The sequence below is a fragment of the Mustela nigripes genome, chromosome 15 (assembly GCF_022355385.1).
Source record: "Mustela nigripes isolate SB6536 chromosome 15, MUSNIG.SB6536, whole genome shotgun sequence".
NCBI lineage: Eukaryota > Metazoa > Chordata > Mammalia > Carnivora > Mustelidae > Mustela > Mustela nigripes.
In genome coordinates, this window is record NC_081571.1 from 74,129,603 (window position 1) to 74,144,532 (window position 14,930).

Below are 14,930 nucleotides of genomic sequence, written 5' to 3' on the forward strand. Positions count from 1 at the left end.
ACTGAACCAGGTTCCCCCTTTTATATATTTTTATTTGGTTTGAGATCAGTTAAATAAATTCACTTTTATGATTAAAAAATATATACTTATCAGATACTAGTATGACTATATCAGCTTTATTTTAGCTGGTGTTTGTATACTTACCCTTTTTTCATGATTTTTCTGTCAACCTTTCTGTTTTTTTTTTTTTTTAAGGTCTTTTTTATTTATTTGAGGGAGAGAGAGATCATGAGAGCAGGAAGGGGAAGGTTAGAGGGAGAAGGAGAGAGAGAATCTCAAGCAGACTCTGCACTGACCCCAACATGGGGCTTGAACTCACAACCCTGAGATCATGACCTGAGCTGAAATCAAGAGTCAGACCCTTAACCAACTGAGCCACGCAGGCACCCCTCTAAGTTCTTATATTTAATTTGGCAACTTGTGCATAGTATATGGTGTATTCTTATCCAATCTGAAATTTGTCTCTAAATTGGTTTTTTATATTTAACCTGGTTATTGTTATAATTAGATTTAAGTCTGTTATCTTGCTTTTGGTTTTCTGTTGGTCTTCTCTAGGTTTTTTTGTCCCTTTATTCCTTCTTTTTTGCCTTCCTTTATATAAAGGAAATATTTGTATTCACCCGTTTTTCTCTTCTATTCTCTTTTCATTTATAACTTCTTATAATTCTTTTAGTGGTCACCCTAGAAATTACAATTTATATTTTGTTGTATATATATTTATAGTCTAACAAGTTAGTACTTCGAAGAATAAAAGAATCTTATTATAGTCAAAGTTCATTTACCTCTTCCTACTTTTTGTACTATTGTCATTTATCTTATTTCTGCATGTGTTTTAAGTTCCGCAAGATCTTACTGTTGTTTTAAGCAACAACATTTATTTATACTTACTTATTATTTTTTAAGATTTTATGTATTTAAGAGAGAGAGAGAGAGAGCACAAGTGCATGAGCAAAGAGAGGGGCAAGGGAGGGGTAAAAGGAGGGGCGGGGGACACTGGGCCCCCCAAGCCCCTATTTATACTTACTTATATCATGAACCTTAACATACTTAAATTTAGCAATACCTTTTACCTCTTTATCTTTAAAGCAGTTCTATTCTTTCATCTGAAGTCACCCTGAAGAACTCTCTCTAGTATTTCTTAAAAATCAAATCTGTAGGACACCTGTGTGGTTCAGATGATTGAGCGTTCGACTCTTGGTTTTGGCTCAGGTGGTGATCTCAGGGTTGTGAGATCAAGTCCCAAGTCTGGCTCCACACTCAGCATGGAGACTGCTGGAGATTCTTTCCTTCTCCCTCTGCCCCTCCTGCTTGTGCACTCCCCATCTCTCTTTCTCTCTCAAAAAAATAAATTAACTAAAAAAAAATTTTTTTAAAGGGGCACCTAGGTGTCTCAGTTAGTTAAGTGTTTGCCTTTGGCTTAGGTCATGATCTCAGGGTTCTGGGATTGAGTCCCACATTGGGCTCTGGGCTCAGCAGCACATCTGTTTCTCCCTCTCCCCTCTGCCCCTCCCCCCTGCTTGTGTGCTCATGCTCTCTCTCTCTCTCAAATAAATAAGCAAACCCATAAAAAATTTTTAAAGTTGTGGTAAAGAACATGTAACATGAAATTTACCAACTCTATCATGTTCAAGTATATAGTTCAGTAGTGTTAAGTATATTTACACTTTTGTGTAATAGGTTTTCAGAACTGAAACTCTGTACCCACTAAGCAACAGCTCCCCATTTCCCTTTATCCCCATCCTTCATATGGTATTTGTCCTTTTTTTTTTTTTTTAAAGATTTTATTTATTCATTTGTCAGAGAGAGATCACAAGTAGACAGAATGAGAGAGAGAGAGAGAGGGGAAGCAGGCTCCCCACTGAGCAGAGAGCCTGATGCGGGACTCGATCTCAGAACTCTGGGATCGTGACCTGAGCTGAAGGCAGAGGCTTTAACCCACTGAGCCACCCAGGCGCCCTGGTATTTGTCCTTTTTGTGATTGGCTTATTTCATTTAGCATAATATCCCCATGTTGTATTGTCTGTGTGTATTTACCAATTTTGTTTCTACATTCATCCATTTGTAGACATTAGAGTTGCTTCTACCCATTAGCTATTGTGAAAAATGCTGCTATGAACATGTGTATATAAATATCTCTTTGGGATTTTGCTTTCAGTTCTTTTGGGTATATATCAAGAAGTAGGACTGATGGGTCATATGGTGATGCTATTTTTAATTTTTTGAGGAAATGTCATACTGTTTGCCATGATGACTGCACCATTTTACATTCCTACCACCAGTGTACATGGATTCCAAGTTCTGATCATACTTGACAATACTTATTTTCTGTCTTGTTTTTTATTTTAGTAATAACCGTCCTAACAGTTGTGAGATTGTCTCATCGGTTTTAGTTTCATATGATTGTTGGCCATTGGTATGTTATCTTTGGAGAAGACAAAGTATTAGAAAGAAGTATCAGAGAGAATTATTCAGGGGTGCCCGGGTGGCTCAGTCAGTTGGACATCTGCCTTCAGCTCAGTTATGATCCCTGGGTCCTGGGGTCAAGCCCTGTATCAGGCTCCCTGATGGGTGGGGAGTCTGCTTCTCCCACCTCTGCTCTTCTCCTCCTCTCCCGCCCCACCCCAACTCTTGCTCACACTCTCTCTCAAATGGGTAAATGAAATTCTTTCTTTAAAAGGTTTTGCTTATTTGTCAGAGAGAGAGAAAGGGAGAGTGAGTGAGCACAAGCTGGGGGAGTGGCAGGCAGAGGGAGAAGCAGGCTCCCTGCAGGGAACCTGATGCCGGACTCCATCCCAGGACCCTGGCATCATGACCTGAGCCAAAGGCAGACAGTAAACAGAATGAGCTACCCAGGCAACCCAATAAATAAAAATCTTAAAAAAAAAAAAAATAGAGAAAGAAAGAACTGTTCAAGTTCTTTGCCCATTTTTGAATTGGGTTATTTTTTGTTGTTGAGTTATAGGAATTCTTTATATATTCTGGATATTAACCTCTTATCAATATATAATTAGCAAATACTTCCTCCCATATTAGACAGTAGGCCACCTTTTCACTCTATTGATTGTATCATTTGATGTACAGAAGTTTTTAAGTTTGACTTAGTCCAATTTGTCTAGTTTTGCTTTTCCTGTTGTGTCCTTTATGTCATATCTAAGAAATCATTGCCAGATCCAGTTCTATGAGTCATTTTCCATATTCTTTTCCTTAAGAGTTTTATAGTTTTGGGTCTTGCATTTAGGTCGTTAGTCCATTTGAGTTGAAAATATCTTTATATTGTCTTTGTTTTTGCTGATACAGAATTCTGTTTTTTCCTTCAGCACTTAAAAAATGTTATTTCAGGGGCGCCTGGGTGGCTCAGTGGGTTAAGCCTCTGCCTTCGGCTCAGGTCGTGATCTCAGAGTCCTGGGATCGAGCCCCACATCGGGCTCTCTGCTCAGCAGGGAGCCTGCTTCCTCCTCTCTCTCTGCCTGCCTCTCTGCCTGCTTGTGATCTCTGTCTGTCAAGTGAATAAATAAAATCTTTAAAAAAAAAAAATGTTATTTCATTGTCTTCTGACTTCCATAATTTCTTCTGAAATGTTAACTTTCAATCTTATTGGTGTCCTCCCTTTTTAATCTTTCTGTTTTTAAGATTCTTCCCATTTTAATTTTTTTTAAAGATTTTATTTATTTATTTGACACAGGGAGAGAGAGACAGTTAGAAAGGGGATACAAGCAGGGGGGAGTGAGAGGAGTAGCAGACTCCCTCCTCAGTAGGGAGCCTGATGCAGGGCCCAATCCCAGGACCCTGGGATCATGACCTGAGCTGAAGGCAGACGCTCAAGGAGTAAGCCATCCAGATGCCCCGATTCTTCCCCTTTTAAAAAAAGATATTATTTATGTATTTATTTATTTGAGTGGAAGGGGAGGGACAAGGCAGAGGGAGAGAGAATGTCAAACCGACTTTGTGGTGAGCGTGGAGCCCAAGGTGGGGCTCAATCCCAGGACCCTGAGATCACGACCCATGCTGAAACTAAAAGTTGGAATCTTAACAGACTGAGCTACTAGGCGCCCCAGCATTTTCCCTTTTATATTTGGTTTCCTTCAGTTTGACTGTCTTATGCCTAGCTGTGTTTTCTCTGTCCCATCTGGGACTTGTAGAGCTTATTGAATGTGTGGTTTAAGAGCTTTCATCAGTTTGGGGGAATTTTTGTCTACTGTTTCTCTGAAACAGTCTTTCTTTTCTGTTTCTTCAACTTCAATTACATGGTTAGACCTTTCTATCACGTTCTGTAAGTCTCTTATACTCTTTTTGGGTCTTTTTTACTCTCTGTGCTTCAGTTTAATGCATTGACCTGTTCTCCGATTTACTATTTATCCGTTCTTTTGTATTTAATTTGGTATCAAATGCATCAATTGGATTTTTAAATTCAGATATAATCACTTTCTGTTATAGAGCTTCCAGTTGGCATTTAAAAGAATATATAGATTTTTAAACAGCAGGTGTTAGAGGGGATGTGGAGAAAAAGGAACTTTTGGGGCGCCTGGGTGGCTCAACGGGTTAGGCCTCTGCTTTTGGCTCGGGTCATGATCTCGTGGTCCTGGGATCAAGCCCCGCATCAGACTCTCTGCTCAGCAGGGAGCCTGCTTTTCCCCCTCTCTCTGCCTGCCTTTCTCCCCACTTGTGATCTTTGTCAAATAAATAAATAAAATCTTTTGAAAAAAAAAAAAAAAGAAAAAGGAACTTTTGTGTACACTGGGAATGCAAACTGGTGCAGCCACTATGGAAAACAGAATGGAGTTTCCTCAATAAATTAAAAATAGGACTACCCTTTGATCTAGTAATCACACTACTGGATATTTACTCAAAGAATATGAGGAAACTAATTCAAAAGGATATATGCAACCCTGTGTTTACTGTAGCATTATTTACAATAGCCAAATTATGGAAGCAGACCAAGTGTCCTTTGATAGATGGACTAAGAAAATGTTGTATGTGTATATACACATATACACAATGTAATATTATTCGGCCATGACAAAGAAATCTTGCCATGGATGAAGCTAGAGAGTATATTGCTAAAGTGAAATAAGTCAGTCAGAGAAAAACGACTAGCATATGATGTCATATGTTGAATTTAAGATGCAAAACAGGCAAACAAAGGGAAAAAAAGAGAAAATCCAAAAAACAGACTTTTTTTTTTTTTTTAACAAATCAAGAGTACACTTACTATGATGAGCACTGAGTAATGTATGGAGTTGTTGAATCACTGTTATTATGCACCTGGAACTACTATAACACTGTATGTTAACGATATTGGAATTAAAATAAAAAACAATAAAAATATATAGATTCTTCCTCTTTGGTGAAATTCTTTATCCCTTCTTCTCTTAAACTCACCTATTGTCTGGGTTTCTTTTCTTGTTTTTTGATAATTTTTTAAAAAGATTTAATTTATTTATTTGACAGAGATCGCAAGTAGGCAGAGAGGCAGGCAGTGGGTGGGGGGGGGAGGGACCAGGCTCCCCACTGAGCAGAGAGCCTGATGTGGAGCTTGATCCCAGGACCCTGAGACCATGACCCAAGCCGAAGGCAGAGGCTTTACCCACTGAGCCACCCCGGTGCAACTCTTCATTTCTAATAATAGAATGAAAAGTATTTCATAGGCATCAGTAAGCAGATAAGGAAGGTACAATCTTCTCTTTGGTTCTTCATTCTCATAAGTCAAAACTTACTATGGATAAGGAACTCCTTTTAATCTCTTAAGGGAGCCTGAGTTATAAAGGAAAATATCCATGCATTTGTTTATTCAAAGGGGAGCACTGGCTGAAATGCTAGCAGACTAATGTTTGGTGGTAAAGGGGTTGGGCCCGAGGTATGGGAAGGAAGTGTCTCAGCTCACTGCTTCCCTGAAGCTTTATCACTGAGACCTATAATTTTAATGGTTAAGAGTTTTAATTTTACCCATCATTAGTTGTGTGACTTGGGCAAGGTAATATATAGGAATTAATGAGTAAAGGAAGGTTGTGCAATAGATTTTCTTTCTTTCTTTTTTTAAAGATGTATTCATCTTTTTCAGAGAGAGAGAGAGAACACCAGAGATTGTGAGTGGGGGGAGGAGTAGAGGGAGAGAATTTTCAAACAGACTCCTGCCTGAGTGTGGGCTTCCTCTCCGGGCTTTATCCCACAACCCATGAGATCACCACCAGAGCAGAAACCAAGAGTTGGATGCCCCACTGACTAAGCCACCTAGGAGCTCCAATTTTATTTCTTTATTAAAGAAAGAACTGTATCCAATCGCAATCGCAATGTGGTCCAGACTGGTAGAGCTTGTCTAGGTGGGTTTTTTTGTTTTTGTTTTTGGTTTTTTTTAGATTTTATTTATTTATTTGACAGAACAAGAGACAGCAAGAGAGGGAGAACAAGCAAGGGGTGGGGGAGAGGGAGAAGCAGGCTTCCTGCTGGGACTCGATGTGGGACTCGATCCTAGGACCCTGGGATCATGACCTGAGCTGAAGGCAGCCACCTAATGACTGAGCCACCCAGGTGCCCCTTCTCTAGCTTTTTAAAAAATTAAAAAAATTTCATTGGGGAGGGTATGTGCTATGGTGAGTGCTGTGAAGTGTGTAAACCTGGCGATTCATATACCTGTACCCCGGGGGATAAAAATATATTATATAGTTTATAAAAAATAAAAAAAAAAATTAAAAAATTTTTAATTTTGCCTAGCCGTTATACTGCATTGGCAAGAGAGTGTGTCTTGTCTTGTAATAGGACAAGGCAGAGCATGGTCCTTGGCAATGTTTCTCAACACCTTGAAGAACTAAGTTACATATGTTGTTGAATATGAATACGTACATGAGTTAGACGGCTGTGATGCTATTGATACACAAGAGTGGGCTTTGTGTATTAGCACTGATTGAGGTGTTTCAGGGTGGAGTGGCATCTGTATGTAAATATTATGTATAGATAGCAATCAGTTTGGCTACTTGTTAGACACTTTGGTGAGATTCATTCAGGTGGCCAAAAGTACTAGGTAAGTATTCTTTCTTTCAGCATCTGGTTTTTGGTTATGCATACCCTTTTTATTAACAGAAAGTTGAGTAAATCATTAGTAGAAAAGCTGTCTTCCTGAGTATCCACTGAAATTGGGTATACAAAGGAGCTTTCTTAGAATATACAAGTAATTGTCATTTATTTTCATCTTTAAATTTTGTGAATGAAAGTGTCTTTTAAGGAGTACAGCATTTACACGAAGAAGGACTCTAAAAAAATTAGTGTACAGTCTGATTTTTTTTTAAGATTTTATTGATTTCTTTGACAGAGATCACAAATAGGCAGACAGGCAGGCAGAGAGAGAGGAAGGGAAGCAGGCTCCCTGCGGAGCAGAGAGCCAGATGCGGGACCCCTGGGATCATGACCTGAGCTGAAGGCAGAGGTTTATCCCACTGAGCCACCCAGGCGCCACCTGTACAGTCTGATTTTAACAAAGTAAACACATCTATGTCATCAATGCCCAAATTAAAAAGGGTATATTTCAGGAACAGCAGAAGCCCCCCAGGGTTCCCTCTCAGTTATTGTTCCTCCAGGGGTAACTACTCTCCTCACATTTTTTTTTTTTTTTTTTTTTTTTTGAGAGTGAGAGTGCAAGACGGAGAAGCAGGGAAGGGCGGAGGGGGAGAGAGAGACACACAATCTCCAGCAGGCCCCTCCCCAACCCAGAGTCCAACACAGGGCTTGATCTCACCACCCTGAGATCAGGGTCAAGGTCAAGCCAACCAAGTCTTGGACGCTTAACTGACTGAGCCGCCCAGGCGCTCCTATCTTCTTTTTCTGATAAGGCTTTTTTTTGGGGGTATTTGCTTTTGTGCAACTCACATATCATCTTCAGGAGCACCTGGGTGGCTCAGTTGGTTAAGTCTGAATTCTGTCATCTCATTTTTTACTTTTTCTAATTTCTACCTGTTTCTTCAGAATTTCTATTGTTTCATTAATTTGTTTTAGCTCATTTTGAATTATTAAGCATTTTCAGCTATGATTTTTCAGCTGTTTTGTGGGCATGTTTTCATTATCTTATTTCTTTTTAAATTTTAAAAAATTTTTTTATTAACATACAATGTATTATTAGCCCCAGGGGTACAGGTCTGTGAATCTCCAGGTTTACACACTTCACAGCACATACCATAGCACATACCTTCCCAATGTTATTTTAGTTCTTTCAAGATTTTATTTATTTTTTGACAGAGACAGCAAGAGAGGGAACACAAGCAGCCAGAGTCAGAGAGGGAGAAGCAAGCTTCCTGCTGAGCAGGGAGCCTGATTCCAGGACCCTGGGATGGTGACCAGAGCTGAAGACAGACGCATAACCAACTTAGCCACCCAGGCGCCCTGCAATGTCCACTCTGAAGGCACTTTGGACACTGCCTTGCCAGAAGGAGGGCTTTTACATTCAGCGGGAGTTGGAAAAGGCAGAAAGGGAAGAGAGGGCCCAGAGTAAGCTCCTGGGGTGACAGGAACTGGCAGTGTTCCTGGACTACCTAGGAGAGGCAATGGAAGAAGGTAAATTAGACAAGCCCCTGTGAATAAGACCCGAATTCCTTACTGCTTTATGAACTCTGCCTTCCAGGCTTAACAGGAAAGGGCCTGCTAGGCTGGCCTTTGGGGGAGGAAGAAAGAAGACCCAGGGGCTGGCACCCCCACAAACTTCCCCCAAAGCCGGAAGAGAGAGGAGGGCCTAAGAGCACAGAAGGCCAAGGCAGCTTGACAAGAGCCTGTGAGGGCTGGCCAGGGGTGACTAGCTCTGTCTCAGACTAGCACTTGTGGGCAGGAACCAGGTCTCCCGCCAGCACAAGTGGAGCCCACAGGCCTGAGAGGATCCCCTTTAGGGGCAGAGCCTTGGAAATGGGGTCTGCAAAGTCTTCCAGAGCAGCACTGTAGCCCCTTGCCTTAGCACCCCCCCCCGCCCGCCAACCAGTGTGCGGTGTGGGATTGGTGAGTGGGGGCTGTGGGGGTGCTGTTTCCAGGGCACAGTGTGGTCTCTTGAAGACCCTGAAGGTACAGATCCAGGAAAGACTGGTTTCACTTTTTGTCTGGGCCTACTTTTGCCTTTGTCCTGGTGTCCCTGTACTGGTCCAGTGGCTTCCATAACCCTATGGAGTTATCTCAGTGTGAGCCTTTATTCTGTCCTATTTCCGATTTTTACCATTTGCATTGCTTCCTGTTCATCTTGCTCCTATCTGCTTCCTCACTCACAAATGTTGATATTATGGAGATCTTACGGCCTCTTGTGTTTTGTTTTTTTCTACCCTTTCTCTACCCATTTCTGTTTTGGCATTTTGGTAATATATGTGACTAGGTAATAAATGTCAGAAGAGAGATCTTATCAGAGTGAAGAGGAAGTAATGATTAATTCTGCTGAGAGAAATCTAGATAAGGCTTTACAGGGTAGATAACACCTGAGGTAGCTTTTGAATGACAGTACTTCAGTAGATAGGCCAAATAACTTAATCAAAGAAACGATTTTTAGAGCAGTTTCCTTGAAATTGGTTCATTTTCCCTCTCCCATGGCAATATATAGTACAGCAACTTATAATAATATATTAATGTAAATATGTCTAACAGAAGTCAGGGGAGTATATGGTTATACTACTCGGAGTGATCAGTAGATTAAAAAGAGTAAGTTAAGAGTGGAACTGCCTAGGGGTGCCCAGCTGGCTCAGTCCGTGGAGTGCGCGACTTGATCTCAGGGTTGTGAATTCGAGCCCCACATTGGTTGTAGAGATTACTTAAAAAAAAAAAAAGAAACAAACAAACAAACAAACAAAAAGAAAAAAAATGAGAACTACCTACAGCATGTGGCTTTTTTTTTTTTTTTTTTTTTTAAGATTTCATTTCTTTGAGGGCGCCTGGGTGGCTCAGTGGGTTAAGCCGCTGCCTTCGGCTCAGGTCATGATCTCAGGGTCCTGGGATCGAGTCCCGCGTCGGGCTCTCTGCTCAGCAGGGAGCCTGCTTCCTTCTCTCTCTCTCTGCCTGCCTCTCAGTGTACTTGTAATTTCTCTCTGTCAAATAAATAAATAAAATCTTTAAAAAAAAAAAAAAAAAAGATTTCATTTCTTTGAGAGAGAGAGAGTGAGTGCCAAGTGGGGGAGGAGCAGAGAGAAGGGACCACCTGACCATGCTGAGCATGGAGCCCGACTGGGGGCTTGATGCAGGGTGGGATCTCATATTCTTGGATCTCTTGGAAACCAAGAGTCATGGGCCCATGACCATGTTGGGTATAGAGACTACTTAAAAATAAAATCTTAAAAAATAAAAAAAAAATAAAAAAGAATGGAAACTACTTATCTTGAAAGCACAGGTAGAAGAAGAGGCCTTGGTGAAGGATATTAATAAGTGAACTCAGAATTATAAGGTAAACCAAAAAACAGTGGTCTCAGAAAAGCCAAGGAGGAAGAGAATTTTAATAAGGAGTCAGTATCAATAATGTAAAATGCGGACAGGTTAAGTTGAACGTACCCTCAAGGCATCACATTTAGTGCTTAGGAAGTCATTAAGGATTTTTAGTGATTTCATTTGCTTCATTTTCCTTTATACTTGGAGGTTGCTAAAATTTAATCTTGTTTTAGATCTTTGTAAAATACTTACATGGTTTCAAAGTCAAGTGTTTAAAACATGTCTGGCTTTCATCTCTGTCTCCTCTATCCTGTTCCTCCTTCTACCCCACTGGTAACAATTTCTTTTTAATTTTATGATTTATTTTCCCTTTGTGTTTTAGAGTTGAAACTTTTCTTTCCATGCTCGAGTACATATGGGTGGGTGGCCCCACCTGCCTCTAGTCCCACTGCCCTTCACGAGTAGGAACATTTACCTTCCATCTGTGCTTTAGTGGGTGTCTCAGCTTTGGTAGCTTGTAACCAGGTCAGAGTGCAGGCAGAAGGGTTGGCGGCGTGAGTCTGCTTGGGCATTTAGTACCTGGTGAGCCAGTTAGTCTGACCTGGGTAGCGCCATTCCAGGATTAACAGTAGTAATAGCTTTTGTAAGTTTGAGGAGTACTGAGGGAAATTTGTGCCTTGCCCTCAGCATCATAACATCACCAACCTGCTGTCCAGATATTCCTATGAAATCCTTTTTTTTTTTTTTTTAAGATTTTACTTTTAAGTAAAATAAACCCATTATGGGGCTCAAACTCACAACCCTGAGATCAAAAGTCATAATAGGCTCCATCGACTGAGCTGGCCAGTCCTGTAAAAGATTCCTGTAAAATCTTTTTTTTTTTTTTTTTTAAGATTTTATTTATTTATTTGACAGAGAGAAATTACAAGTCCACTGAGAGGCAGGCAGAGAGAGAGAGAAAAGGAAGCAGGCTCCCTGCTGAGCAGAGAGCCCCATGCGGGACTCGATCCCAGGACCCTGAGATCATGACCTGAGCCGAAGGCAGTGGCTTAACCCACTGAGCCACCCGGGCACCCCAGATTCCTGTAAAATCTTAAAACAAATTATTAACTGAGGTTATCCCATGACTGAAGGCTTCTGTTGGTCACTGGAGAATCTCTTTAAGGATTGGTTTAGAGTCTTCGAATATTCTCTCTCAGGACATAGTTTTCTATCCCATTCTTTGGAATTTTCATTGCTGGTAGCAGAGACAAGTAATGGGAAGAAAACAACCATCCAGGAATGGGACTCTCAGTTCAAGTCCATGGGTAACAGCAGTTTGATCTGTGTGGAGAACAACATCAAACAAACAGAGTTCCCTCAGAAGTTTCTCACTCTCATTGGCTTTTTTAGAAGTTGTCTTTGTGGAAATATAAGTAACTCCGTAGAAGTACATCTGAATCTTCTCCAGAGAAGATCACCACGCTATCTGGGTTCTTCCAGATGTACTTGGAAATCAAATACATATCTCCTGAAGTGTGAACTGTTGCACGGTTCTAAGTTTCCAAGGAAAATGTGACTTCATTTAGTATCTGAATGCCTTCCTCAGAGTCCAGAGGACTGACTTCATGATATTACTACCAATGTGATCTGTTGCCTTTCCAGCAGCCAGTAAATGGGGACTGTCTTCCAAGCCAACTGCAAGTGTCTGGAGAGCATAGTCTACTGGAGCCTCTTTAAGCTGCTTCAACAGGGCGACAGCAGCCAAGCCAGAATCAGCGCCCCCGGCTCAAAGACATCCAGTTCTCCTGCCTGTCAGGTAATGTTTCTGTCACATGGAGATGTACATGTACATGCACAAGGATCCAAAGGTAGGCATGTATAGGAAGAGGAAAAGAGAGCACGAGTGAATCTGTTTCTGCAGGCAAACGTTAATTACTTTACCATTGAGGAATCACAACACATTTGCCTTGAGCTTCCGTATTAAGGATTGGTCCCCCCCATCTCTTGCAGCATCGGTTTGTCCTTTCCACTGGGTGGCTGGTAGCATGTGCACATCCACGCCCCCTGCACCAGCTCTCGTCTTCCGTTTCCCCCTCTCCTTTATAGCAAAAGTCCTTGAAAGAGTTGTCTGTACTGCTGTCTCCAGTTCTCACCTCCACAGTTTCCACGTCAAGACCCGCGAGTACATTCTCCACAGTTAGAGAGGGCATGCACCCGTTCATTTCTACAGTGATGATACTTCACCATTTCCATGGAAGCAACGTTGTCACTTGACTTTAAATCCCAAATTTGATAGTGTCCCAGAAGAAAAGGCTCTACTTTTTTTTTTGGGGGGGGGGCGAGGCTCCATTTTGATAACGGATTTGTGATGTGCTTCAGGTTAACAAGCCCTTTAGCTTCTAAACACACGGCCCCAAATCCATCTTCTATCATGGCTTTAAACAAAGGTCTGACTCCACAGGTGTCTATGCTCAGGAACGCATTTTATTTTTTTATTTCTTATTTTTTTTTTTAAAGATTTTTATTTATTTGACAGACAGACCACAAGTAGGCAGAGGCAGGCAGAAAGAGAGAGGAGGAGGAGGCAGGCTCCTTGCTGAGCAGAGAGCCCGATGTGAGGCTCGATCCCAGGACCCTGGGATCATGACCTGAGCCGAAGGCAGAGGCTTTAACCCACTGAGCCACCCAGGCGCCGCCCAGGAACACTTTCTTATTGGTGATATCCTATAAAATAAATGCAAGCACCCCATCCAATATACAAATTATCTGCCCCGTTGTCACAACAATGAAGGATGATCTCACCATTAGTTTTGGTCTAGTGAAGGGTGCCTGTGTGGCTTAGTCATTAAGTGTCTGCTTTTGGCTCACGTCATGATCCCAGGGTCCTGGGATCAAGCCCCACATCAGGCTCCCTGCTCAGTGGGAAGCCTGCTTCTCCCTTTCCCACTCCCCCCACTTGTGTTCCCACTCTCACATGTCTCTCTCTGTCAAAATAATAATAATAATAATAATAATTTTGGTCTAGTGATTCAAGTCAAAATAAATTAAAAAAGAGAAAGGGTAATTGAAAAGGAAGTGTGTTTCATCTCCTTGTGCTTGAAGATTTCACCTTGTAACAGAACCATAAGTAAGGAGGTTTCTTTCCTCAGACTGGCTGCACACCAGACAGGGGGTCAACCACTGACTTCCAGTGAAATCCAAAGCAGCAGTTGGTGCATCTGTTGACTTTCTGAAGCTGAAGTGAGTCTGGACCTCTGTGTGCGATCTCCATAGCACTTAGACGGTGGTCAGAGACGATCGTCACTGCCCTAAAGGGTGCAGATGCCACACCTGGCCCAGTGGAGCTGCTGGCTCTCTGGGAGGAAGCAGGTCGGACAGGCAGCAGGAGTGGAGGCGAGGGCTATGGATTATCTGTTGTTTTTTTTTTAATATAAGCATTTTTTTTCAAAGATTTTTATTTATTTATTTGATAGAGATCAGAAGTAGGCAGAGAGGCAGGCAGAGAGAGAGAGAGAGATAGAGAGGAGGAAGCAGGCTTCCCGCTGAGCAGAGAGCCCGATGTGGGGCTCGATCCCAGGACTCTGGGATCATGACCTGAGCAGAAGGCAGAGGCTTTAACCCACTGAGCCACCCAGGCGTCAATTAATATAAGCATTACCTGTATACCTATATCTGTAGTCTTCCTTTCTTAGATAAATGGTAGCTTACATACATACTTTTCTCAACTTGATGTCTTCTTTCTTTCTTTCTTTCTTTCTTTCTTTCTTTCTTTCTTTCTTTCTTTCTTTCTGAAGAAGGCTCCACATCTAATGTGGGCCTTGAACTCACAACTTCAGGATCAGGGGTTGCAGGCTCTACCAGCTGAGCCAGCCAGACACCCCTGTCTTGATTTCTTTCTGTCAACAGTGTATCCTGGCAATTCCTTCACTGTTGTAGGTAGAGACTTTCCTGACTCCGTATTGGAGCAGCCCGATACTCTATTGTATGGGTGTTCTGGTACATTTTAAGACTAAGGGGACTAGGAAAGACTCAAACTGGGAAATCTTTTGGAACAGGAGGCCTTTTATTTTGCTAATTTGTGGGTAACTCAAGGGTCCCAGAAGAGGCTTAGATGGCAGTGTTGTCAGAGAGATGACCAAGCATTCTTAACACAAGATTGCTGCTGCTCCTGCATAATCTCTTTGTTCTCTGAGCTGGAGAGGAGCCGGAAGGGTTTGAAAAAAGAAACAAGTTTTTCCCTCTCCTCCTATACCTCCTTGGTTTATATACTCTCTGTTACTCCATTAGGATTTTTTTTTTTTTTAAGATTTTATGTATTTATTTGACAGAGAGAAAGACAGCAAGAGAGGGACCACAAGCAAGGAGAATGGGAGAGGGAGAAGCAGGCTTCCCGCAGAGCAGGTTGCTGGATGCAGAGCTTGATGCCAGGACCCTGAGATCATGGCCCCAGCCGAAGGCAGACGCTTAGTGCCTGAGCTACTCAGGGGCTCACTCCACTAGGTTTCAGAGCAAGCCTCGCGTTAACCTGGAGTACAGTGGCCTCGCACAGCAAAGGCAACCAGCAGAGTACCACAAAA

At 41.9% G+C, this 14,930-nt stretch overlaps 1 protein-coding gene and 1 pseudogene across 1 annotated transcript in view; one reads left to right on the top strand and one right to left on the bottom strand.

Annotated features, from left to right (window-relative positions):
• The window catches only part of LOC132002692 (asparagine synthetase [glutamine-hydrolyzing]-like), a 45,947-nt pseudogene extending 32,271 nt beyond the window's left edge, over positions 1-13,676 (bottom strand).
• Positions 12,076-14,930, top strand: part of PCCA (propionyl-CoA carboxylase subunit alpha) — a 413,253-nt gene continuing 410,398 nt past the window's right edge. Inside the window, exon 1 of the mRNA XM_059378122.1 lies at positions 12,076-12,169. The gene's annotated coding sequence lies outside the window, so the exon portion shown is untranslated. The remainder of the gene's footprint in view (positions 12,170-14,930) is intronic.